Source organism: Mus caroli, chromosome 1, assembly GCF_900094665.2.
Source record: "Mus caroli chromosome 1, CAROLI_EIJ_v1.1, whole genome shotgun sequence".
NCBI lineage: Eukaryota > Metazoa > Chordata > Mammalia > Rodentia > Muridae > Mus > Mus caroli.
Genome location: NC_034570.1, coordinates 69,407,030 through 69,432,053, shown reverse-complemented (window position 1 = coordinate 69,432,053; position 25,024 = coordinate 69,407,030). Strand labels below are relative to the sequence as shown.

Genomic DNA, 25,024 nt, shown 5'->3' with positions numbered 1-25,024 from the left:
TCAGTAATGCACTTGCCTTGCAAGTACCAGCGCCTGAGCTCAATCCCCAGAACACCAGTTTAAAATGCCGGACATGTTTGTAACTGCGGAGCTGGAGAACTGGAGACAGGCAGGTCCCTAGGGCTAGCTGGCCAGAGTGCTTTAGCCTACATGGCAAGTTCCAGGCCAGTGAGAGACTGTCTCAAAAAACAAACAAACAAAACAAAACAGACCGATAAATAGTGGAACAGCACCAAAAGGAATAGCATCAAGGTTGTTCACTGACCTTCACACACACACACATACACACACACACACAACCAGTGGGCATTATCCCTTAAGCTTACCTGAAGCATCATGATTGGCTGACTTAAAGATGACATACTCTCAGAGGGATAAATTTGTAGCGACTATAGCACTGTTAGCTTTCCTGTGCTTGGCAGCTGGAGCATGCTTGGAGTTTTAGAGCTGATATAAGGAACAGTCACACTATTTCAACAATTACACAAGGGGGGCACTCTAATTAGGCCAAAGGTGACAAGCTATGTTGGGTCTGAAGAACTGAGTAAATATGTCAGCCCTCAGGCTAGATGCCAAGGAGAGGCTCCTCAAATAAACATGTGACATTGCTTCCTCCACTAGCATCTACCAGGGTCCTCAGCGGACAGATTTCAAGAAGCCAAATATCACTAGCATCGCATTTATAAAATCAAACGTGTAAACATGGGCTCATGGGAAACTGAAGCACTAACATTGTTGGACAATAGTTTTGGAGAGACGCATTTTAAAGTCAGTGGGGAGGAGGGGCTTAAATGCAGCCTACCCAGCTTCAGTGTGCAATTTACTCTTCTGTGTAGCTTTGTTGCAGGATGCCTTATGTGGCCACAGAAGCTTGAGGGAGAATGCTGGGGAGCATTTGCTTTCTAAGTAAAATCGTTGTCTGTTTCACCATCTCTACCCTTAGCCACAAAACTCACCCATGCAGATGGTGGGCAAGCAATAAATATTTATTGGACGGATGGACTGAAAAATGACTGTGATGTGATATAGTTGGGTTTTCACTGGATAATACAGTCTGAATTCAATAAGCATTGCACTTGTTTGCCATGTGTTTGGCACCAGCTGGACCCTGGGCACACAGTGTAAATCAGACCCATCTTCTGGGACTTTAATAACTAGTAGACATGCCAGGAGCTTGCCTGAGTCTAACTGAGCGAGTACAATCATCTGCTTGTTTTTTCTTTACAACTTTCAGAACAAGACAGCAGCAGGAAGGAAGGAGAGGAGCTGAGGAGATGCCTAACAGGTATAAGTGTTTGCTGTACAAGTGTGAAGATCTGAGTTCAAATCCCCAGAACAGTGTAAAATCTAGATGGATAGAGCAGTTTGCCTGGGAGCCCTGTGCTCCTATGGGGAGACAGGAGATAAAGATAGGAGAAGCCCCAGGGCCAGCTAGCCAACTGTGTGCAGAGGTTAGCTACAAGAGAGAGAGGAAAAAAACATGTAGATGGAAAGAAAGAGAAAAGATCCAAGTCAAAGGAGCAGAGACACATGCTTTTTATTCAGCCAAAAGAAAAAAAATGAAAAAAGAAAAAAAATTCCTCTGCTCAGAATGAAAATAATGCCTTTTTATACAGCATGTTCTTCCATATTATTCTTGTACATTATCTTTAATCCTCCTAACAGCCATCTGAAGCATCATTGGTGGTTTCATTTTATAAATAAGACTGAAATATAAATCATTAATAAATCGTGGGCCAGAATTCAACGCACACCTTTTCTGTTCTGTTTCTCACTGGACAGTCTAGGTTCCCACAGCCGTGTGTGCTACAGGTCCGCACGCCCACACCCTCACCCCAGGGCTTTAGGATGCACAGGCACGAGCGAGGTAATGGCAGCAGTTTGGGAAGTTGAATGTCTCATCCTGAACTAATTTGGATAAGGCACTTGGATGCACTAATTCCATCACAAGCTGTTAAGCTGCGGCTCTCTAGTGAGTCTGCTTTCCTCCCTTGCCCTGGAAATGAAGAGAAGAGAAAATGAAGGCAAAGAAGGATTTTGATCTTGTGTTTGTCCCAGATAAATGACCAGCAAGTACTTATTGCTAGCAGTAAATTATAGTAATAAGTTAACATTTTTAAAGATTTGTTTTACTGCTTTTAGTTTGTGTGTGTGTGTGTGTGTGTGTGTGTCCCCATGTGAGTGTAGGTATCCACTGAGGCCAGAAGAAGGAGTCAGATTCCTTGTAGCCATATTAAAGGTGGTTGTGAGCAGCTCGATGTGGGTGCTGGGAACTGAACTCAGGTCCTTTAGAAAACTAAGAAGCATTGTTAACTACTGGACCATCTTTACAGCCAACACCACCACCAAAATTAATATTTTTGATGGCTTTTTTTTCTCTCTTGCTGAGACTCCTACTTTTGCCCTGGCCTACCTTTCTAACCATCGAGAAAAGAGATTAGAATTTGTTCACAAAGAAATACCAGGACATATATAACTTAATGTATGTCAATTCTAAACTGCAATCACCCAAAGAGCTACTTTTGTCTGCCTCTAACACACAGAAAGTTAATCCTGGAGCTTCTAGCATATATATATATGTATATATTCAAGTCTGCAGCCAAGATGGCTATACATGGGTCTGGACCAGTTTGCAATCTAGACCACAGGTCAGGTTTAATTCTGCTCTGTGGTCACTTATTCTGACAGCAGCCACTGCTACCTGGAGCATACTTTCTTCATGCAGACAGCAGGAGCTTATGCCAAACCACACATATGCATTGAAAACCTTGGCCTATGTCATATCCTTTTACTTTGCACACACCAGTACAAGCTTTATAGTCAAGTACATCAGAAAGGGATGGACAGATGTATACCAGTCTCGCAGAGATGGAGAAAGGAGACTAAATTGTTGTTAAAAGCAACACAACCATTCTAACAAACCTACACTACACTACTGTACATCAGTAGAAAGATATGTTTGGAAAACCCATCATTGCTACAGCCAAAGACCATTAGACAGACTTTTTTGACCTGGAGGCAAGCCATTTCCTACAACGCCAGTGGACTTTGAACATCAGACTTTTGCTGTTTAGCAGTTTCCTCTAAGATTAAAACCTTCCTTAAGGTTCCTTAAGACAGATGATGTGGGATGGTGAAACCCAGGAGAAATATTCCAAAGTGCACGAAGCATGTGAAGAGCAGGAAGTAAACAACTTAGAGGCTTTAGGAAGGCCCTAAAACTGACCAGAACACTAGGCCCCTCCTTCTCCATACATATGTAAGTGGTACAATCTGCTGAGATATAACTCGGACCAACCAAGCTACCCAGAACAGGCAGAGCCCAGCCCAACTGCCTAGAAAAGGCTCAAATCAACTGGGCCACCTGGAAAGAACTCTCCAGCCTGCTGAGCTGCCTGCAGGCTGTGTGGTGTGCTGCAGGGTCCCAGCTTTTGTGAGCTGTCACCCATCCTGAAGTGGGCTTGTGAATTTGAAGCTGTCTTTGAGTTATTTCTACTCCTGCAAGTAAATCCTCATCCACATTCCTGTAAGCAACCCCAATAAAACGTATTGGTTCCTCAAAGTTGGCTTTGTTGGCCCTTACTTAGGTACATCATTCGTTTCCTACCTGGAGTGAATAGACATTTGTTCATAGCACCCCAGGAATAGTGTCACACCACAGTGTTACTTGCTGTTTTAAACATTCATCTTCTTATTTGTCACCCTCTTATAGACGAGTGTAACAGATTTTAGGAACCAATAAACATTGCCTATAAAGGCCCAGATGGTAAATATTTTTTACTTTACAAACTATATGGTCTCTGTTCCAACGACTTGACCCTGACATTTGCAGTACAAAAGCAGCCATAGGCAACACTTAAATAGTTGTAACTATGTCCTAATAAACCTTTATTTATTAAAAAAAATAGATAATAGCCTAGAGTTGATTCTAAAGATGGAGTTTACATCCCTGTTACAGATTTAGCTATAAAGGGTGTGTGTCTCTTGTTTTGGATATCTGATGCTGCATACCACCACACCCCAAAATAAGTGGCTTGAAGCTATTTTCTTTTCCCATATGATTCTGCACACTGATTAGGTGTGGCAGGTGAGTCTCTGTTCCATGTGATATTGCTGCATCTGCAGGCATTTGGGTACCAGTGAGGCTTGGATGTCCAGGATGGCTTGCTCACTTGTCCAGCCCCTTGGCAGGGTTAACTCAGAGACTCAAACAGCTGTGCTCCAGCTGCTAGGCCTCGACTTCTAAAGCCAAGGGCCAGACCTGTCATTTCTGCAGTATTTCTGTAACAAAGCATCTTATACTCACACATCATCTATGGCCCCTGGCATCTGCGCCTCATCCTTACATATCATAATCTATGGCCCCCAGCATCCATTCCTCATGCCAGCCCATGTCAGAATTCTACTCCTAAATCATTGTCTGAAGTGAAATTATTTTTACACTCCTAGCTGGAAGATGATTTCTTACGTACAGCAACAGCAAAAATGCCCTATACAAGGAGCTGGAGAGATGGCTCAGTGGTTAAAAGTATTTCCAGTTTTGCAGAGAACCCAAGTTCAGTTCCCAGCACCACAGAGGGTTCACAGTCCAACATAACTACAATTCCAGGGATTCTGGCACTCTCCTCTCACCTCCCTGGGCAAGCGCGTGTACATCATTCACATACATACATGCAGGCAAGACACTCATACACATAAAATAAATATCAAAAAAACCATACCCTGCTCTAAAGGTTCTTCAGCACCCCTCCCCTAAAATATTAGTGTTCTAATCTAGCCACAGATATAATTAGTCAGGTCAATTCAGTGCAAAAACAAACCATGAGTACTTAGTCCTAATCCCGCCTGATATGAATTAAACATTAAAAACAAAAACAAACAAAAAAAAATGTAGCTCTACCCAACACCTCTGTTTCCAGGCCACAGGGAAAGAACAATGCAGCACGTCTAGATGTGGCAAAGGGCACACAGTGCATGCAGAAGCAGGGAGCTCTGTGTGTCCCAATACAATGTTGAATCTGATACAGTTCCAACCAACATAACACCACCTAGGAACAGACAGGCTTAGGGGACACGGCCACTCTCGTAACTGAACTCCTCAAGTGCTGCCATTTTAGATTTTAAAATGGATGGTCCCCACCATCATCTGAAAGTCGTGGGACTACAAACGTCTCCTACACTGGACTCCTGTCTGCTTCCACTGAACGAGCCATTCTCTCATTCTCTGTTGTCACTGTATGTCCCTGCTCCAGAATCACAAGAACTTTCCAGACCATGCTGACTTTTGCCTGAAGCCACCCCATCCATGGGCACTTACCTCCCACACCTCCTCCCTGGTCTCCTCCAGACCTCCTCAATACAGCTTCTGGCAAAGATAGGAAGCTGGGGTGCCCAGTAAAAGAAACAGTGGTTTACTACAAATAGATTTTCCAGGTCCAATCATGCGATGCAGTTGACCAAGAAGAATGGCAAAGAAATCATACCTTGTGTATTATATAGAGACACATCATAAAAGTGCCTCTATTCTTGCTCTGAAGTCGGAATATAAGAAATAGAGATACCCCACTCAATGCATACAGTGTGGAAGGTCTGTGGGGTGTTGTGTGGTATGCAGACCCCTCTATATCCTAAACTTCTAATCCAGTGGCCATATAACTGCACTGCATCCTGTGTGTTGCATACCTGCCAAACCATATATCTGAGCTGTCTACACTCCAGCAAATGTCACAGCAGACATCCTGGACCCCTAATCCCTTTCTAATCTGTCCTTTGTCTGGCCACCGTCTCTTGGTTCTATCTCCCTTTTTTTAGTGCTGTTGGCTTGACAGCCAGGTTCAATGATCTGCCCTCCCAAGCCCCCATTAACGGCACTAGCTTGGTCCTGTTCTTCAGCTTTCTTATTTTTTTACTTTCAGTGTTCAAGGGCCCCCTGAACCCTTCATCAGCTTCAGTCACATCTACCAAAGCCTTAGAGATGGGAATAGTGAGTCAGAGATGGTTGCGCCATCCTGTTCCAAGTGGCCCAAATAAAGCCCTCCTGAGTGACATAGACAGACAGACCTTGACCTGCTAAGCAATTGTCCTAGCAAACAGAGACAACTGGCCCACAATGAGCTATTTCTGAACAAGTCTGAGGAAAGTTCTGATGAAAGGTGATACCCAGAGGAAGACTAGCCAGACTGAACTACTTAAGGAAACAAAGCAGCTTTGAGAAATGAAATTAATTAACTGATTCCAAAGGGGGCAGAAAAGTTGGAGGCTAGGAGGGGGGGGTGGGAATTTTTTGGTATAAATTTCCAAAGAGCAAGGGACTTGAAAGCACACTGTGGGAATTTCAGGTTTGAAATTAAAAAATGTCTTCCAACGTTACGGGCTGAGTGATCTGCGCTAGGCACTCCGAACTGGGCTTGGGCTATATACAAAGGAAGGCTCTGACAGAGAAAAACAATAAATTAAATGCATAAATCGAGGGGATTTGGGCTTTTTAAAAGTTACAGCACAATATTCTCTGAGGGTGATTTTAGACTAGACCTTGACAGGGTGAGATCGTGAATATAAAAGTGAGCTATTGTCAATCAGGAGGCACTTCTGTGGAAGTCAGGTTCTTGGGAGTAACCAAAGGGAATTTCAAAGATCTAGTTTACATTCTCTGTGTCTTCAAGCCCATTTCCTTGGGATTTAAGAAACCATATGGATTTTGAGGTCTTGAAATAGCTCTATAAAATGCTGCTTCATATGAGACTCGCGCCTATGGTGCCTCAGTCACGGGCATTTCGATTCCGTTTCCTGTACCAAGTTCTTTTGCTCAACCCCACCCCACCAATTCTCTCAAGATTTGCCAGCTTCCAAGTGTAGAGTGGACAGTAGCTGCACCTTGTCTGTCCACCACTGATCTCAGGAACAGAAAAGATGAATGGGGACAGGCCACTGGGTGAGGAGGTCTGAGGACCAAGAGGCACCCACCCCAGGAAGGAAAAAATATAATTTTATGAGGTCACACGATGGTGATCATCCAACCAGAAAGGGATTTTTTTTTCCTGCCAGAATCTGAGCTAAAAGAAGATTCTCTTAAAGTGAATAGCTTGCCTTTATCAAGTCTGTGAGAAGCTGTGGTGCGAGCGTGCGTGCGTGCGTGCGTGCGTGCGTGCGTGCGTGCGTGCGTGCGTGCGTGCGTGCGTATGTTCAACCTCAGCCCTACCATTTTGACCCTGTGAGTAATTGAGCTCCATGGCTTGACCCCAGTAGCATTTTAATGATCCTGTAACCAAAATTAAGCCATCAGTACACCAGAATGAGTATTGGTTCCTTGGTATGGTGCGCATGCGCATGTGTATTTACTTAACTCCTTATTCTCCCTTTCCCTCTCCTCACGAGTGCTGTTCCTTTGTGTGTCTGTTCCCCTTGCTCCTGTGGGCCTCCCTCTGTAGAGCCCTCGTGCTCTCCCCAGTCCATGCCATTCTCTCTGTGGTTTTCCTCATGACTTTGTGTCCCGTTTGCCCGTTTGTTCCGTGGTGTTTCTCTGCTCCCTTCTTCACTCTTACCGTCCACTTTCTGTCTCCTTCCCCGGCTCCTTTTCTGAACTTCTCTTTCTCTGGACCTAATCAAAATGAAGATAATTTCATAAATAGTAGAAGACAAATTAAAAGGATTTACTGTGCTTACCAGGATATCAAGAACTTTAAGTGAATTGTTGGGATTATTTAAGAAATACACATTTTCAAAAATAATTAATATTGCTATGATTCCACTCAAATTCTTATATTTGCAATTTCCTTAGAACAAATGGGCAAGGTCAAACTTTTCTGCACTTTAAATCATGAGGTCATACGCACCTGCAGCCTGTGTGGCCCGTTCCTGCAGCACTGAGACTATTGTCTGACTTTGGGCCTGCTGGAAGGACATTTCTTGAGTGACAACGGCCATTGAGGCAGACTCGGTTTCAGGTCATCCCACCATGTTCCTGTCCAATGGGTCTCAGGTACCGAACACTCCAAAATGCTGTCTCTACAAAACCCAAGTGCCCAGATTCCCTGGGCAGCACAGCAACCCAAGACATGCTTGGATTCTTCTTATCATCCTTCTTAAATTGAAAATGAATAGAAAGAGACTCTGACCCCAGGACATCCGAATCTCAGCTTTTTTTATAATACCTACCTCCACTGTTTGTTCATTTCCCCAGATTTCTTTCTCCCAGAACATAGCACCTCATCCATGTACACACACATTCACACGTGCATATGAATGTATACATACACATGTACCCATGCATACATACAATATATTCATTCATACACATGTATGCACTCACACACATACATATCCATTCATGTAGCTATACATACATTCATACACACACACATATACTCATACATGCTTAGATTCACACATATATGCATTCATTCATGCACTCATGCTTACAAATATATATTCATAAATATGCATTTATGAATATCTACACATACACATATACTCAGGAACATACACATTTATTCATGCAAACATACACACACATTCATATAGTATACACATACATACAACATTCATGAACAGCCACATGTATTTATGAATACATGCATGAATTCATATATACACATTCATCATGCACTTATGCATTCATATATATACACATTTGTGCACACACATGTATATACTGATAAACACATATATGCATTTACACAGACATTCATTCATGCACTCATATATAAATACATGCAATCATGAACACCCATATTTATTTGTGCACACATGCCCACATACCTGTATTTGTACACACACTCATTTGTACACTCATGCATACATATGTGCATTCATCTATACATATGTATATTCATGAACATATACACACATGTATCCATTTTCTCACTGCACAGTTGGTTTCTTCTTGGATTTCTGTCCTTCTAAGGGTCACAATGGTTGGTGCTTAGTAGAAGCTGCTGTCTGAATGTCTGTGTCCCCCTAGCATACATGTGTGAAACCTAATTTTCAATATCAAAGCAGTAACAAGTAGGGCCTTTGGGATTTGCTTAGGTCCCTGGGGCCTCCTCTTCACTGAAGACACCATAGAGAGCTTGCTTTCACTATCCAAGGGTGCCATGCATAAGGAGAAGTCTTTGCCAGAAGCAAATCTGCCTGCCCACTAATTCAAGCAGCATAGTCCCCAGAACTACGAATAATGATTCTGTTGTTTACAAATTATCCACTCTTAGTGTCTTGTTATAGTAACTCAAATGCACTAAGTCCAAAGCTAACTACAGGCCTCCTGTGGCTGGAAGTACCTGACCCTCGGCTCCCATACATCTGACGAGGATACTGCCACTGTCTTTGTGCTCCAGGCAAGGAAACTGAGGCACAGAGACTATGAGCAACCTGTCAACATCCATGCAGCCAGCAGGGAGGAAAGCTGATACCCCCCCCCCCACACACACACACACACACACAAAGGGTAGGCATAGACCACCTCCCACGTCACACACACCAGCCTGTCCATGATTAGCAGGTCTGTGTGGTGAGTTCCCTGTCCTCTGCTCCCTGGTGAACACTCACGGAACCCCAGCTAGAGCAAGCTTCCCTGAAGATCAAGCGGCTTCGGTGTGCTGAGGGGCAGAGCTCTGAGGTCATTCTGAAGGCGTGCCAGCTTCTTTAAGTACTTAAAGGCAGAAAGAATCACATTCCCCTTGACTTTTTATTTAGAGAATAATCAAGAACCTTTTCCCCCTTCTCTCTCACTGAATACAATTTATCTTTATCAAACCAGAAAAGAATGTAAGTCTGGCTAGAAGTTTCTCACAAAGCCTGACGAGATGAAAGGTGCCATAATAGATTCACAAAGCAGCTGATTTTTTTTTTAATCTGTGGAGAGCTGGCTTCATATGATCCTTTCATACGTGTAAAAAAATAAGACATTGTGTTTATGTGGCGCATGCATTTGTCTGCATCACAGAATGGGGGTGAGGGTGGGGAGCGGTGACCAGACACCTAGATCCTTCGCTGTTTGTTTGCTTTTGGTTCTGTCCAGGCGTTTCATAATAGTGGAAAACCTGCTTTTTTTAAACACCTGGAATTTAGACCAAGTGGCCAATTCAGGCTCAAAGAACTGCATTTGTTATCTGTCCTAAACAGGAGCTCGCCCCGTACTTCTTACTCAACTGAAGAAAGGGTGCGTTCACATTTTAGTAAGCATGACGATTGACCGTACCTGGCTTTGTGTCAAGCAAAAGTAAGCCTCCGCATTGGAAAGTCCTGACCTTGAAAAGCTGGTTAAATGAATGCTGCGCCGGCTGCTGGCTGCAGAGCCAGCCAGGAAGTAGGTCGGCAGAGCTACGGGGCTGGCTTCTGTCACTCCCAGTCTGAGCTTGCACAATTCAGAGAAGGGAAAAATGTTCTCAGATGAGAGAAGCGACTGTGTGCGGTTCTGGGCAGCAGCATGTCATACTGGCCAACCATCATCAATACCAAATGACATCACCCAGGAAGGCTGTCCACAGGCAGGAGGCTGAGTTCTGCTTCTTTAATCAATTGAGTTCATTTCATTCTTTCAGGGGGGTCTTATATTTTTATTTATTTATATCTCTATTTGTGTGGTGCCTGAAGAGGGTTTGGGATCCCTGAGCTAGCTTGAATTGCAAGCAGGTATGAGCTATCCAGTGCAGGATCTGGGAAATGAACTCAGATTCTCTGGAAGACCAGTAAGATCTCTTAACCACTGAACTCTCTCCAGCCCCTCAGATTGTTCAGTTTATTTGGCAGCTGCTGCTGCTGCTGCTGCTGCTGTTGCTGGTGTTCTTGTTGTCATTGTTCTTGTTCTTGTTCTTGTTCCTTTCAGCTTCCCAGCAGAGAAACAAATGTTACTGTCTGCTTTCTCTGGACCTCGCCACACCATCACCTCTTCTTACAGGCTGCCTGCCAGGCACTTAATGGTCCTGGCCTGAGTGATAGACAAAATAGACCAATAAAAATCTGCAGATTTTGGACACTTACGATAGAAGCAGCAATCTCTCAGTGATGGAAGTGCCTGGCTCAGGAGCGTCCACCCACACACCCATGTCACTGGCATGTCATAGGCTATCCAAGGGTAACAGTTCTGCAGTTCCCAGGGCTCACCTACTGTGCGTCCATGTCTCCCTTTCCTAATCCGCAGACTAGGGCAATATATGCACTTACTCTGTGGGGTTCTGCTCTGCATTTAACAAGTAGAAACTGATGAGGCATAAGTTGTGATAATCCAAGAGTTTAATCAAAACAAATAAGTAAAGCTACTGACAACGAAGCCTGAACCACGTAGCCAAAGCTCAGGGAATGAAGGAAAAGTACAGAGCCCCAGAGGCTGGCAATAGTGGGTACCAGCATCATGTCTGTGCCTACAGAGATACTGCAGTAAGTGTGAGTATCAGTGTTCATGACGTCACCTATGATCCACCATAGCAGGAAGCAGCCTGGGATGCTAACCCTGCAGTAATGAACCCAAAGGAATAAATGCATTGACTTCACCCTGCTTCTTGCCTCTACCTCTCCATATGCCCCATTGGCTGAAGCCAGAAGAATGTAGAGCACAAGGGGGATCTTTCATATATCCCACATGGGGCACATCCTGGGTACCAAGGATTAGAGAAGGGAGGAGCAAATATGGGTGGCATGAAGCACCAGTTTGATGAGAAAGAGTTGAATGCTTAGCACAGTGCCTAGGACATACATCCAGTATATGGTAAGAGTACTGCGTAGTGAACCATCAATGGTGTCATATCAAGCAGGCATCTTAGAGGGAACTGAGGCAGAAAAGGACCCCTCACCCCTGCAGGAGGATCTAGAATCTAATCCTTAGAAACCTGCCACCAACTCTAGTGCAAAGGCAAGTGTCCCCTCCTCCCCCACAGTCCTTGATTCTGGGGTTTTGCTTTCTATTACAGCAGGGGATTATGAACTGATGCACGTAGGGCTTCTCCAGTTTAAAATGCTGTGCTTCAAGGCTGATGGCCAACATTTGAAGTAATTTCAATTGGCCCCTAATAGTCCCAGTTTTGTTATGTTTTTCTTGATCCCAAGATGAATGGCTGGATTTGGACAGTACCACAGGGACGTCCCGTGCCCGATTCAGCCATAGCGCCTTTTCCAACCCTGTTCCTGGAGTTCTCCCAAACTGACATCACAGTGTCATATCTACTTTGTTCTCAGAGGAAGCAAGGTCACAGAGTGGGAGCCAGTGCCCTGAACTCCTCCAATGCTCTACCTGCCCTTTCCTCCGGAGAGAGACCTCGTCCATTCTTGACATCTGCTAAGCTTCACAGAAAAAAGTTTGGCCAAAAGATGCTTTTAGGAATACTTTACACAGAGAATAGCTACAGCCAGGCGGCAATACCTGAATGCAGTTTAGATAAGCTGGGCTACAGAAACCTCAACAGATGCTGAGGTCCTTCTGAGGAAGCCAAGGGCTCCAAAGAAAACTATGGCGAATCCCAACACACAGAATCCCCAAGACATTTCTCCAGAAGGACTCGGTCCCTCTGCAGAGTCTCCTTTCCCTCCTGGAGGCTGAACCAGAGGTCCTTAACTAACTCTTTGGAGATTATACAATAATAATAATAATAGACCCATAACACTGTTAGGTGCTTAACTAATAATAAGCTCTTTCATGTACATCATTTTTCCCATCCCAGCAAAGTCTGTGGGTCCCCAAGTTCACACCAAGGTGAGCAACCCAGCCAGGTCTGAAATTTTCTTTATGTTTACCCAAAGTCCGCATTGCCCTCACTAACAGCTGCTCAATGAGTGCAGGCTACAGACCAGTAGATCTGGTTGTGTCGCCTTGATTTCTGTTTAATTACTATTTATATTAGAGGCCACCATCTCTGCTTCTTCTTACCACTGTTTGAAATAGTCCTCATCTACTCAGACATTATCTACCTGTTCCCCTAGAATGCCATGGCAGCTGCCCAAAATGAAGGACTCACAGTCCCTGTCACATTGGTGGCAATGTCCACAGTGCCTGGTTCACCATCTGATACTCAGAATTCAAGTGAAATTCTGAATCCTCCCATTCCTTGAGGTCATTTTTCCTAACTAGGTTTCAAGGCACCCAAAGCTAAAAATAACCAGGTTTTGACTCAGCAGCTGGCAAATGTCCAGGTTACTTTTAGCTTCAGAGGTTAAGGAAGAAAAGTGGGCCAGATGAACGTGGAGCAAACTGCCTGACAGTGCATCCCTGTGCAGAGAATGTTAAGGGGCCCTGCAAAATGATTATTGACAAACGGCTCCGCTTACTTTCCCAGGAGTCCCAGCTTTAACAGCTAGCATTTCTAGAAATCCATGAGTCTCTCCCACAAGACAGGGAGCTCTAGAGAAACAAGGGCTATACTTTATTCATCTTTGTTTCTTTAGGAGTTAGGGGTGAGCTTCTATAAGCCAGGCCCTGAAAAACATTGGGGAGAGTGAAAGGGGTTGGTGACTGTTAGCAACCATAGTAACTGAGTATGAGTGGAATCGTAAGACATTAAAACATAAAGACATCCCCACAGCCATCTGCTTTGGTTTTCCTGTGGTTTGTCTGCCAAAGGTCCTTGAACCAGAAGGAGAATCTTCGAGAGGCAAAGCCTCATGGGAGACGATTCAATCACTAGGGTACCATCCTTGGACGGTTAGTTCTAACCAGCCTGGATGGGTGAAAGCAAAGTCAGTTTGTTGCAAAGGCAGTTCACCGTGTTAGCTACTTAGCTACTTCTCTCGTTTCTGTGCGCATGTGCCCCATCTATATATAGCCATGTACCCACCAGATTGTGTGACACGAAGCCAGGGGTCTACTCCAGCTGCCAGGACCGTGCTTTTTGAACTGCCCAAACATCAGAAACATGTACCAAATAAGTCTCTATTCTTAAAATACCCAGCCTCGGGTATTTTGTTATAGCAACACACAAAATACATCATTTGACTGTGGTAACCATTGTCTGTCTGTGGCTATATAAATCAAAATCAAATGGAATTCAATAAAATTAAAATTATAATCTTCCAGCCACACTAGACACTTTTCAAGCACTCGTGGCTATCCTATTTCAAGTACTGGTAGAGCAGCTTCTTCAGCTTCTTGAACTTGAGGTAAAGATCACCCTTGTCCCCAGCCTTCCCTCCGCCTGAGGCTGAAGTTTCTGCCTCTGAAGAAGGATCTAGAATCTACCATTAGGGACCAGCTAGCAACTCTGGGATGTTAAACTCTGGGACTGTGTGAAAGTGACAGCTCACTGACTGGTGGCCTTTGGATGGCCTTGAAAAGGATGGATCTCATCTTATATGGAAAGAAAAGAATCTCAGGAAAACAAAACGATCCCCCCCCCCCAAAGAGACCCACTATGCAAGAACCATGGTCTCCTAGTGACTGCCTAGTATGTTTTAGTCATTAAACTTCACTCAGAACCTGAGAGCACCTATCAAGCATCCTCTTCTTTCAAGTCAGTGTGGTTTGGAGAGCAGGGGAGAAATCCTAGATGCGCTGAGAGAATAAATGCAAGGCCCATCAAGCAAAGGATGGGAAACCTAACTTCCCACAGAAAGCTGGAGGCCGAGAGATCTGAAGCATGCCCAAATGTGGGTTGCCTTTTTTTTTTTTTTTTTTTAAGCTTTTCAACATTGTTTTCATTTCAATGTTGGGAGGTTAATACCCAAGATGGACACTCTTTTTGAAGAGTCCCTTTTGATTTTAATTTCTCAAAGTCCTCATTTGAACTCCCTTTTTGTTTATATTATACCCATCCACAATTTTCCTTTCTTTCCAGGTAACCTGATCCCCGAAAATGTGCAGAATCCATCCGTGCCCACTGCTTTTAATTAAACATCAACTCGTCCTTTCAACTGGGTCTTTGAGGATTTTTTGCGTTGTCTTCTCTAGATGTATTTGTCTTTTCCTGAAATTACATCGAATCAAGTTCTCAAAAATGCATTTCTTAATCTTTAAATAGCTTGGAATGAATCTTGGCAGCATCTTAAGAAACCCTATAAAAGGGAAGAAGCTAGCCCTACCCATTTCCCTCACAAGAAGAAGCCGGTTATGTGTGGTGTGTTGGGGCTTGCATGTGCAGATCTTACAGCATCAGAATGAACCGTGAAAACCCCAGGCTCCCATTTCCATACCTAAAAGAAGTCTGCATACATTGTCCCAGAATACTGTCTTCATACTGACACTTTTCCTAAAGCGGCTCTGTGGGAAGATGTGCCAGGGAACCAGACTCGGCCAGGGACCCCTGGGCTTCCAATAGAAGCCTTCGCCACTCCACAGCCACCCTTGTACATGCTGGTAACTCAGGCTCCAGAAGTCAGGGTGGTCAACAGCTGGCCTGAATGCGGATGGGGAGGTCTGCATAGAAGGCTCTCCATCTCCCCAGTGGACCAATGAGGCTGCAGATATCTTTGGAATCTGCAGAGGAGACCCTCCTGAGGGGGAAATGGAGAGGGGGGTCGTTTAGGAAAATTCCACTGAAGTGTATGACTATTTTCTGGTATGTCTCCTAGGGTTTCTGAAGATTTCATTGCCCTCCTAAGCGAAAGTCTTAAGATGACTGCAGGAAGGTGCTTATTGAAACCTATAGCTCTCTGTCCCTCGGCAGGCTTTGATTTAAAACATTCAACACACGTACACACACACACACACACACACACCCAGCAACCTCTTCTTCCCCAAAGACAGGGGCTTTAATTTTTTTTTTTTTAAAGAAAGAGAAAAAGAAAAAAGCAGGCCTCCTTCCAGCTAGCTCCTTCCTCTTAAAGAAAAATGTTGCCTGAAAAATGAAGGTATTGATGTTAAACTATGGTAACAACTTTTAAATTTTAAAGTCCTGTTCTTTGTTCCTAATGAACAAAGAAACATGAGTCCCATAACCCGAAGCTATGTCAGAGCGTGACTTCCAAGCAAGGACCCGCGTTGTAATCCAGCCATACTCCTTTCTAACTGCCAATGTGGAGACCGAGGTCCAGAGAACTTAAAGAATTTTAACAGTCAGCAGGTGGTTAAGCCTGAAGTTGGGCCAGGTGTCTAGACGCCACAACTTTTTGAACAAAGAAGAGGAGGAAGAATTCTTCTAGAACTTTGAGTAAGGAGAGAACAGTTTAAAAGGTGGGAAATGGGCACAGGCTCCGTGCATGCCCTACCTCAGCTGTGAGCACGTAAAGTTAATGTCACACAGGCCAACTGGAAAAGCAGAGTAAATTAATGCACTAGAGACTATGTGCTTTGAGATGGAAGCCCTGTCTGCCTCACAGGGTATGAAAGGTCCTGGAACCACACAGTGGTCATAATTCAGTGGGTCTGGCATCTTAGGAGCCCAGCATCTCCCAGAGTTATCTCTATAATGGTAGCGTCTATAAGTAGTGTACCTGACCCTTCAGCCCTTCCCCATTCTTTACCGTAATGAGTCTAACTAGCATGAAGAGCTCAAGGGCCCTTCACTCCTTGCTGCTCTCCAGAATAGGGAAGGCTCAAGGACCACTAGGCTGGCACAGCATCTTGCTTGGCTTTGTCTTTTGAAATTGCCTTGAATAGGGGAGTGTATTCCTGTTTCACATCTCCACAGGTAGGATTGCACCTTTGGTTTCCATGCACATACATCTGAGACTCTTCTTTTTAAGACAGCCCTAGAGCTAGTGGGGCACACTAGCTCCACGCACTGTCTATCAGGGGGGCCTGAGGATTCACCTCTCCCTGAGTCGTTAGTGCTTCTGAGTCTCTCTGTCTATCTCTCTGTCTATCTATGTCTCTGTCTCTGTTTCTCTGTCTCTCTGTCTCTGTATGTGTGTGTCTGTGTGTGTCTCTGTGTGTCTGTGTGTGTGTGTCTGTGTCTGTGTGTGTGTGTGTGTGTGTGTGTGTGTGTTTATGTACGGGGGTTGCACACTTATATCAGGATCTCCTTATGTAATCTACTCTTCCTACCCCCAAAGGGACATCATCCCCAGGGTCCTTTTGCCTGAGATATCATACTTAGCTCACCTCTGTCCCTTTTTTGACCAGAGAGTAACTCAAGCAAATACTCCTTTTTCCCAGTGACTTCTACAGGACATGGGCCTGGCTTTGTTTTGCCCTTTACAGCTGGTGTCCAGTAGGCCCACAGTCACACTTTGGGAGGTGGTATCCAGTAGGCCCACAGTCATGCTTTGAGAAGAGGTCCTACGCTGGCAGGACTTAAGATAACAACATGGCAGGGTGAGGAGATGGTTTAGTCAGTAAAGCATTAGCTGTCCAAGCAAACAGACTTGGGTTCAGATTCTCAGCAATTGCATAAAAAGCCAGATACAGTGGAGCCTTTAACCCAGTGCTGGGGAAGCAGGGATAGGGGCATCACTGGGGCTTGGTGGCTGCTCAGCCTGGCCAAACCAATGAATTCTAGGGTTCAGTGAGAGAGAGCCTGCCAAAAATAAGTAATGAGGAGGAGGAGGAAAGGAGAAGGAGAAGGAGGAGGAAGAGGGGGAGAAAGAAGAGGGAGGAGGAGAAAGAGGAGAAAGGAGGGGGAGGATGAAGAGAAGGAAGAGGAGAAAAAGGAGGGAGGAGAAAGGAGGTGGGAGGAGGAGAAAGAGGAGGGAGGAGGAAGAGTGGAGGAGAAGAAAGAGGAGGAGGAGGAGGAGGAGGAGGAGGAGGAGATAAAGAATACATAAGGAAGAAACCCAATGTCAGGTCTGGTCACCATGTAAACCTGTAAATGCCTATATGCATACAAACATATGAACACATGACAAAGGTGGTGGGGAACAGGGCCTTAATTGCACACTTTGTCCCCATGTACTGACTCGGGTACTTCTGCATTTACTCTTACTAGGAAAGTGTTATTACTTGATTATTATTGTCTGTCATAGACTAAGAAAGAGTCGGGGAGCACAGTTAGCCCACTTGGAGTTTTACCCCCCTATCCTGAAGGAGAGGCTGCAGGCAGGTCTGTTTCTGTCCTAAGCTTCCAAGAACCCTCTTAGTCCAAAGAAGCCCAGATAGTCTATACCAGTGGTTCTCAACCTTTGTAATGCTGTGACCCTTTAATACAGTTCCTTATGTTGTGGGGAACCCCAACCATCAAATTATTTTCCTTGCTACTTCATAACTGTAATTTTTCTTCCGTTATGAATCATAATATAAATATCCATATTTCCCCAAGGTCTTAGGCCACCCCTGTGAAAGGGACATTCAACCCATTCAAGCCCAAAAGCAGTCTCGACCCACAGGTTGAGAACCACTGCACTATGCACTCTCCAGGTGCCCCTCAAAACTGCATGGCAGCACTGGAGAGTTGGGGGAGGGGAGAGGCAGTAAGAACCTTACTACCATCTTCTCACAAGTATGTCGTACTGGGTTGAAGGCCACGGACAAAATTCTGTCAGCCTCAGCTTAGTGTGAAGCTAGGCACACATGAATATATTATTCAAATAGCAGAGACAGGCAACAGGCTTGGGGTGTGTTGAAACATTGGGGAAGTAGTAGACCTGATGTCTGGGCATCAAACAGCATCATCCACACTGCAAGGTGGTGTTAGGGGTTTGAAAACAAAGGCTAAGTCCTGGAAGCCCAAGGTAGGGTATAGTACCAGAAGGCTCCTGCAGATTTCCTCTCCCAAGCCCCTCGTTCTCCTGTGATTTCGTGTAGGTCTGACAAATAGACTGTAAGTGTCCAAACTTTAGAAGACTCGCTGGACTTCACATATCAATAGGGCATTCCTGCCTCCCCAGCAGGCTCCTGCATGTCCCTTTCTGGCCCAGTCTCCTCTGTGGGGGTAAACATAGTCTGGTGTGTATCACTACAGACTAGCTTGTCTGTTCTTGTTCTTCATGTATATAGAGTACTATAGTATAGATTCTTTTGTGTCAGTTCCCTCTTGCCTCAGGTTGCATCTGTATGTTTATCTCTGTCATTCAATACACACTACGGTCTTTCTTTTTCATTGTCCACTGCAAGAGCACATCCAGTTTGCATGCACGTTTGGATAGTTTGTTTATCCTCCTGGGTAGTTTCCAATATTTTTGCTATTCTGAAGTAATAATCTGGAACATTTATCTTGCTGAACAAATGCACGGGCTTCCCTTGAAGAAAGACTTTGGAGTATAAAAACTTGAACACTGTGCAGGTGGGTGCATTTATCTCTAAATACTCCTGTGCAATGATCCTCTTTGGTGACCATGCCAACCTACACTCCTACCAACTCCATATGAGTTTACTTGACCCACATCCTTTGCCAATGTTAGTATTGTTAGACTTTTATCATTCTAGCCAACCTACTTGCAGGTGAGTAGCAGTGTCTTATTATGGTTTTGATTAGTGCTTCTTATCTAGGACTGTTCCACTTGATGTGGGTGCCTGACAGGGGCCACAGAGTCTCACCAGTCACATGGGTTACGTCCCCTGGCACTAGGAAACAGCCTTGCAGACAGTCAATAGACTAGGACTAAGGTGAACAAATTCTTACCATGGAGACTTAACAGGAATTGCAGTCCTGGGGGACTTCAGCACAACTCTGACCCTCTGAGGAGGGAATGAGCTAGAAAAGACTATGGAGCGTGCACTGTGCAGATGTATGTAAATCACATGTAAAAGCCAGAAAGCAGACCCTCAAGCTATGATGCTCTCCAGCTGCCGTGCCTACCTGTCTCCACGCCAGAGAATGCTGGAACACCCAGGAGGCAGCAGGCAGGGTTCAACAAGGGTAAGGTTTTACTCTTGCCTTTAATCTGGTACCATGGGGACACTGGACCCTCACCCTTGGGATGTCCATAAAATATAAAAATCGGGGTTTCTCCGCTATGTACGTGGATGGAACTGCAGCCCAAGGCTCCTTGGCTGTCCCCATCCCACCCCATCCCTCTCTGGTCCAATAACTCAAAGAAGCAAGGCGATGACTGTTGGCCCCTCTCACCCAAGAACAACCCACTGTTAGGATTGCATGGACATTTCCTTAGGTTGTGCCCAGCGAGACGATGTGATGGCCATTCTCCCCAACCAGCTCCCCCAGCCCCNGAGGCGCTCGCTCAGTGTAGGCTGCTTCAGCCCACACATATCGCAGCTGCCTTTTTTTGACCGTGTTGTTGTCTCTTAGATTAACTGTGCTGAGACTCCCGGTAGCTCATGGACCTGTGTCTAGTACTTTCCCGAAGCGATGGTGGGTGTGCGTAGGTGAAGTTGCTGTACCCACGTTGTTGAACTTGCGTACCCTGTAGCTAGATCGTGAGGTGTCCGTCTGTTATCCCCCAAGGTGGTAACTCCGTGTGTTCAATTTATGCAATGAATGTTGTCATGCAATGCTGTAGTTTGGATTGATAAGTGGATGGTTTCTGTTTCTAAAAAGAAAAAAAAAAAAATCAGTGTTCGCCCTTATAGGAGACATAGTCAAGTTCATGTTGATAATAACCCAGTGGAACTCTTATCTTGTCAAGGTATCTGGATTGTGTAACCATGGATGGGAAGGACGCATCGTGGGAAACTTCAGTTTCCTACAGGAAGGAACTCCCCAAGGGCAGCCATGTGTGGAAAGATCATTTTTTAAAGAAATAAGTCAAAGAGGGCAACTTTGTACTGTTCAGTTATCTAAGGAACAATAAAGATATTAGGAGATTAAAAAAAAATCGGGGTTTCTTTGTTTGGCTCTTTCTTAATTGATTATCCATTTGTGTTCAAATAAATGAGGCTTCTTTTGGCTAGTGGTTAACTTAGAATCAGACAGTGGGAAGGCGTTACTGTCTATGGCACCTGTCACAGGCATAGGAAAGGCATCGTGGTGTCCTGAAAATGTGCCTGATGAAAGCTAATATATGACCCAGAATCAGTAATCAGAAAGGAGGCTTCGAATCTCACTCATCTTAAGATTTGGGGCAAGGAACTTCTCTGTGAACTGATTTCTTTTTCCATCTATATCAACTGGAGTTGAACCACTTTGAGGAAGGTCTGTGTCAAGGTCTAGTTCTCCCGACCTGTGACTTCCCTTCAACCTTAGTGCCTGGCTTTGCTAAGATGCAAAAGCATCCACTCCCGGGTAGAGCAATGAGACCTGGGCCAGTTCCCGCCACACATCCAAGATGATAGAAAGCCCGACCCAGATTCTGCACTGGATAATTGAGCATTAAGACACAACAAGGGCTCTATTGCGGCATAATAATGCATGCCTGGCTGATTTATTAAGCATCTAACTTAGAAGCGCATTGTTCTGCAAGGCCCCATAGCTTAGGCAGCGCTCCATGGAAAACACTTGCGGTGAGGCTGCTGTAGTGTTCAGATCCTGTTACATCCCATAACTTCCAACTTCCCAGTCCCTAGGCTGCAGCCTTCAGCTCCCTTCCTGCCCTTTTCAGAAGCCTGACAGCCTGGGTCTGGCTCTCACCTCTTTGCAGAGCTGTGGCGCCCCCTGTCGGCACTGAGTTTTTCTTAGATTCTAACTATGCAGCAAAGGGAGGAGGGATTGACGGCTTCCTCTAACTCAGATGAAGCCAGGCAGAAGGCAAATGAAGAGAAAGAACCCCACAACCTGCCCCCTTGGCCAGCCTAATTTTACCCAGAGCACTTCTCTCTGGCTCCCATGTTTATGTTTATTTAAGCTCCACTCGTGTACAACGATAACAAAGCCTTTGTTTTGTTCTCTATTAGAATTTCGGCTCCCTGCTTGGCATGAAGGAGGCACGTGGTAATATTTTCCCCGAAAGAATCATTTATTCATTCCATGAGTGGTGATGTCAGGTGGTAGCAACAGTATCCAAGCAGAAGAAAGCAGGGTAAAGAGGATGGCGTGCCAAAAGTAAGTTTTGCTATTTCAGATGAAGTGATTAGGGAGTGGGGAGAGCTCTCAGTAAAGATCCACAAACAGAAACAAAGAAAATAAGAAAATGTGTCACTCAAAGTTGTAGGGGAAGAATGTTCTAGATTGAACCCAGCCAGTTTCAAGGCCCAAGTGAAAGCGTGACGAATTTGCAGGGGCCCGTGGGCCTGAAGCATAGCACGAGAGCAGAAGGCAAGAGGGTTGAGAGGCCAAATCTCTAAAAGGGACAGGAGCTTGCCAGGCATGGACCAGATCCAACCCCGTGCCCGTTGTGGTAATGTGCCGGGTTATAGCCGTGCTGTGCCTTACCTTATCCTCCATGGCTTTGCTCATGCTACAGCAGATGAACACACAGACACCAGGCCGGCAAAGGCCAAAATAGTCACTGTCCAGCCCCTGCCCTCAGTCATCAGAGACCACTGTCAAGACATCAGCTCTTCTCAGAAGAACAATGGGAAGCGACTAGAGGCCCAGATACTGAGCAGAAGGTTGACACACTCAGACTCACAATTTAAAAGGATCAGAGTCGCTACTGAGGGAAAGAAGAATTGTAGGGGTAGAAGCTGAAAAGTCAGTTAAGAGGTGAGAATTGGAGGTAGATTCAGCTAGAAATGTTATCAGATTAGGAGATACACACCCCAGAAGTCCCTGTAACCTGCACTGTATTTCTTTGCTTTTATGGATTCTAGACTGGAGCTTCTGGGTTTATATGGGAGAGCTGAGAAGTCATCTGAAAAAACTACAGTGTTGTTTCATTTCCATTTCTTTTCTACATCAGGAAGGAAGCCATGGCTATGATGCTAAATGTTGCAGAGAACAAGCAGCCATTTCTAGTGATCTCCTTTGGCTTATCATTCTGGGCTTGAGCTAGGATCAAGGCAAGACATTGGTTTATGTGCCAGTTCCTGGCAGCTTTCCTCATTGAAGCAGACAGACATTCAACTGGTTGGGGTTGGGGGGTGGGGGGCACTTGGATTTAGGTCTGAGGGGGTTGAGTGCAGGTCAGGACATCCCAGCAAAGGCTTCAAGCTACAATTATGAATCAAACATTCCAGAGGAAGCTGAGGACCAGAGGACAAGGTGATGACAATGGGAAATACCCAAAAGAAAGTATAAGGGTCACACATCCTTACACATCCTTGCCCTCAGCCCAGCAATCAGCATGACTCAGGTAAAGCCTCGCCTCCCATCATTCCTTGATGCAACACACACAGAGGCTGCCAGGCAGATGAGACATGTTTCCCTGTCATCTTGGTTCTCAATGGGTTTGGTTTGGTTTGGTTTGGTTTGATTTGGCTTGGTTTGGGGGGTTGGTTTTTAGTTTGGGGTTTGCTTTGAGTGTTGTTGTTTGGGTAGGGTTTATTTGTTGGTTTTGTTTTTGTTCTTGGTTGAGTTTGGGTTTTTTTTTTCTTTATTCGCTTTTGTTTTATTTTGTTTTATTTTGGGCTTGGGGTTTTGTTTGTTTGGGTTTTTTGTTGGTTGGTTGATTGGTTGGTTGGTTTCTCTGTGTAGTCCTAGCTATCCTGGAGCTTACTCTATTGAAGTGGAAGTTTGTGGGTTCTTTGGAAGGTCAGTTGGATGGTGTTTTGCTGGGGCAAACACATGAAGGAACATTTAGCTGAAGTGGACCCAGATGGAAGACTAAGGCAGACTTGTGAAGGAATGTTTCGCTGAAGTAGACACAGGAGAGAGGATGTTCTAGTAAAGCAAGCAAGTAAAAGGACATGTGATGAAGGATTCTTTGCTAACCACATATAGGTATTGGTCCACCTTACATAGCGTAGGTGGGCTGCATTTTCAGGACTCCATAGAGAAAAAAAAAAAACAGACCAAGAAACTTCTGGTGGTGTGCTGCAGTTTCTTGCCAGACTGAAACTGATTGACAAAGTGAGACACACGTGCTGAGGAAAGACCTGTGAAGCACACATGTTTGGAGGGTATAAATATGACTCGATGGACAGTGACGGAGGCTGAGCTTGGCTTACTGATGGAGCTAGCTGTGCAACACTGATGGGTCTCTCATCTTCACTGATCTTCATTTCCCTGAGAGAGGCACGGCAAAGAACTCCTCCTGGCCTTCCTCCTGGTCCCTCCTGTTGACTCTTGCCAAGGCTGAGGCCTGACTATCTCTGCTACGTAGTACCAGAGCTGCTGGTTCCTGTTTGCTATCCTGACTCTACTGAATTGGACTGTTGGTATATCCATGAAGTGTTGGTGGGTGGATCGAGCTGCTGCTGCTAACCTGTGAACTGAAATGCCAATTTCCAAACAACAAAGATGGGATTTGCTCCAAAGGACCTTTCTAAATAGGTTCACCCCACCCCCCATTTATACCCTTTCTTTCCTCTAGTGGGTGGTGGGCTACAAGAGAGGTTAAAGTATTTAGGAATCATCATTAAAAATAAGATTGGAAAAAATTAAAGTTATATTCTATAGACCAGACTGGCCTCAAATTCAGAGGTCCATCCATTTCTGCCTCTGCTTCCCAAGTTCTGGAATTAAAGGTGTGCCCCACCATGGCCCAGCTGTGTTTTGTTTTGTTTAACCAAATTCCTACAAACCTAGTTTTTTTAGATGAGTTCCATGAGATCATGGGAGGGTCCCAGAAAGAAAGGGATTCAAGAGTCTGACAGCCCCAGGCTTGACCATCCTAGCTATAATTGGTTAGCTGTGTGACCTGGGGAATGTTACTTCTCTGTGCCTCCACTCAGGTCTGCTAAGTTGAGAAGATACAAAGATGAAGCGGTTATGACAATTGTAGAGAATAGCTCACCATCATCAACTTGTGCTACCAAGCAAGAACCACGTGATGGGAAGAGTGAGCTCCATTGATGGCCTAAGCAGTTGATAAACAACCCTTCCCAGTCTCATAGTTGCCGCCAACCCATAAGAAGAAAACACCATCTCTGTCACAGGGAAACGGAGAAGTTCTGAAGCAACTGGCAGGAATAAACTCACTAGTAGAAAGCTGGCAGAGTGTGAACAGTTGTGTATAAAGGTCCTGAACCAGCACCAAAAGAGCAGGAGACTATAGTCCATAGCAAGACAAGGTCAAAGAGATCAAATACCAAAGAACCAGGACAGTGGCCTAGCCAGCACACAGTAGCCAAACCCTATGAATCAAAGCCAATCTAGGCCACAACTGGCTCCGGTAGGTTTGAGTCCTGAATGGTTCATCCTTGGCCTGAAAAATCCAGGGTTGTGGGGAGTTCTGTGGCCCAAAGCAGTCAAGTCAGATGTTTAGGGGTCCCTGGGACAGAAGAGGGAGATTT

The 25,024-nt window shown here is 45.0% G+C and overlaps 1 long non-coding RNA gene across 1 annotated transcript; it reads right to left on the bottom strand.

The window, feature by feature from the left end:
- Positions 1–7,557: 7,557 nt before the first annotated feature.
- Positions 7,558–9,544, bottom strand: LOC115031292. Its single transcript, XR_003836890.1, has 3 exons — positions 9,476–9,544; positions 7,833–7,890; positions 7,558–7,597 (listed from the first exon to the last, which is right to left on the bottom strand). It is a non-coding gene; the product is annotated as an uncharacterized LOC115031292 (long non-coding RNA).
- Between the last annotated feature and the right edge of the window lie 15,480 nt (positions 9,545–25,024).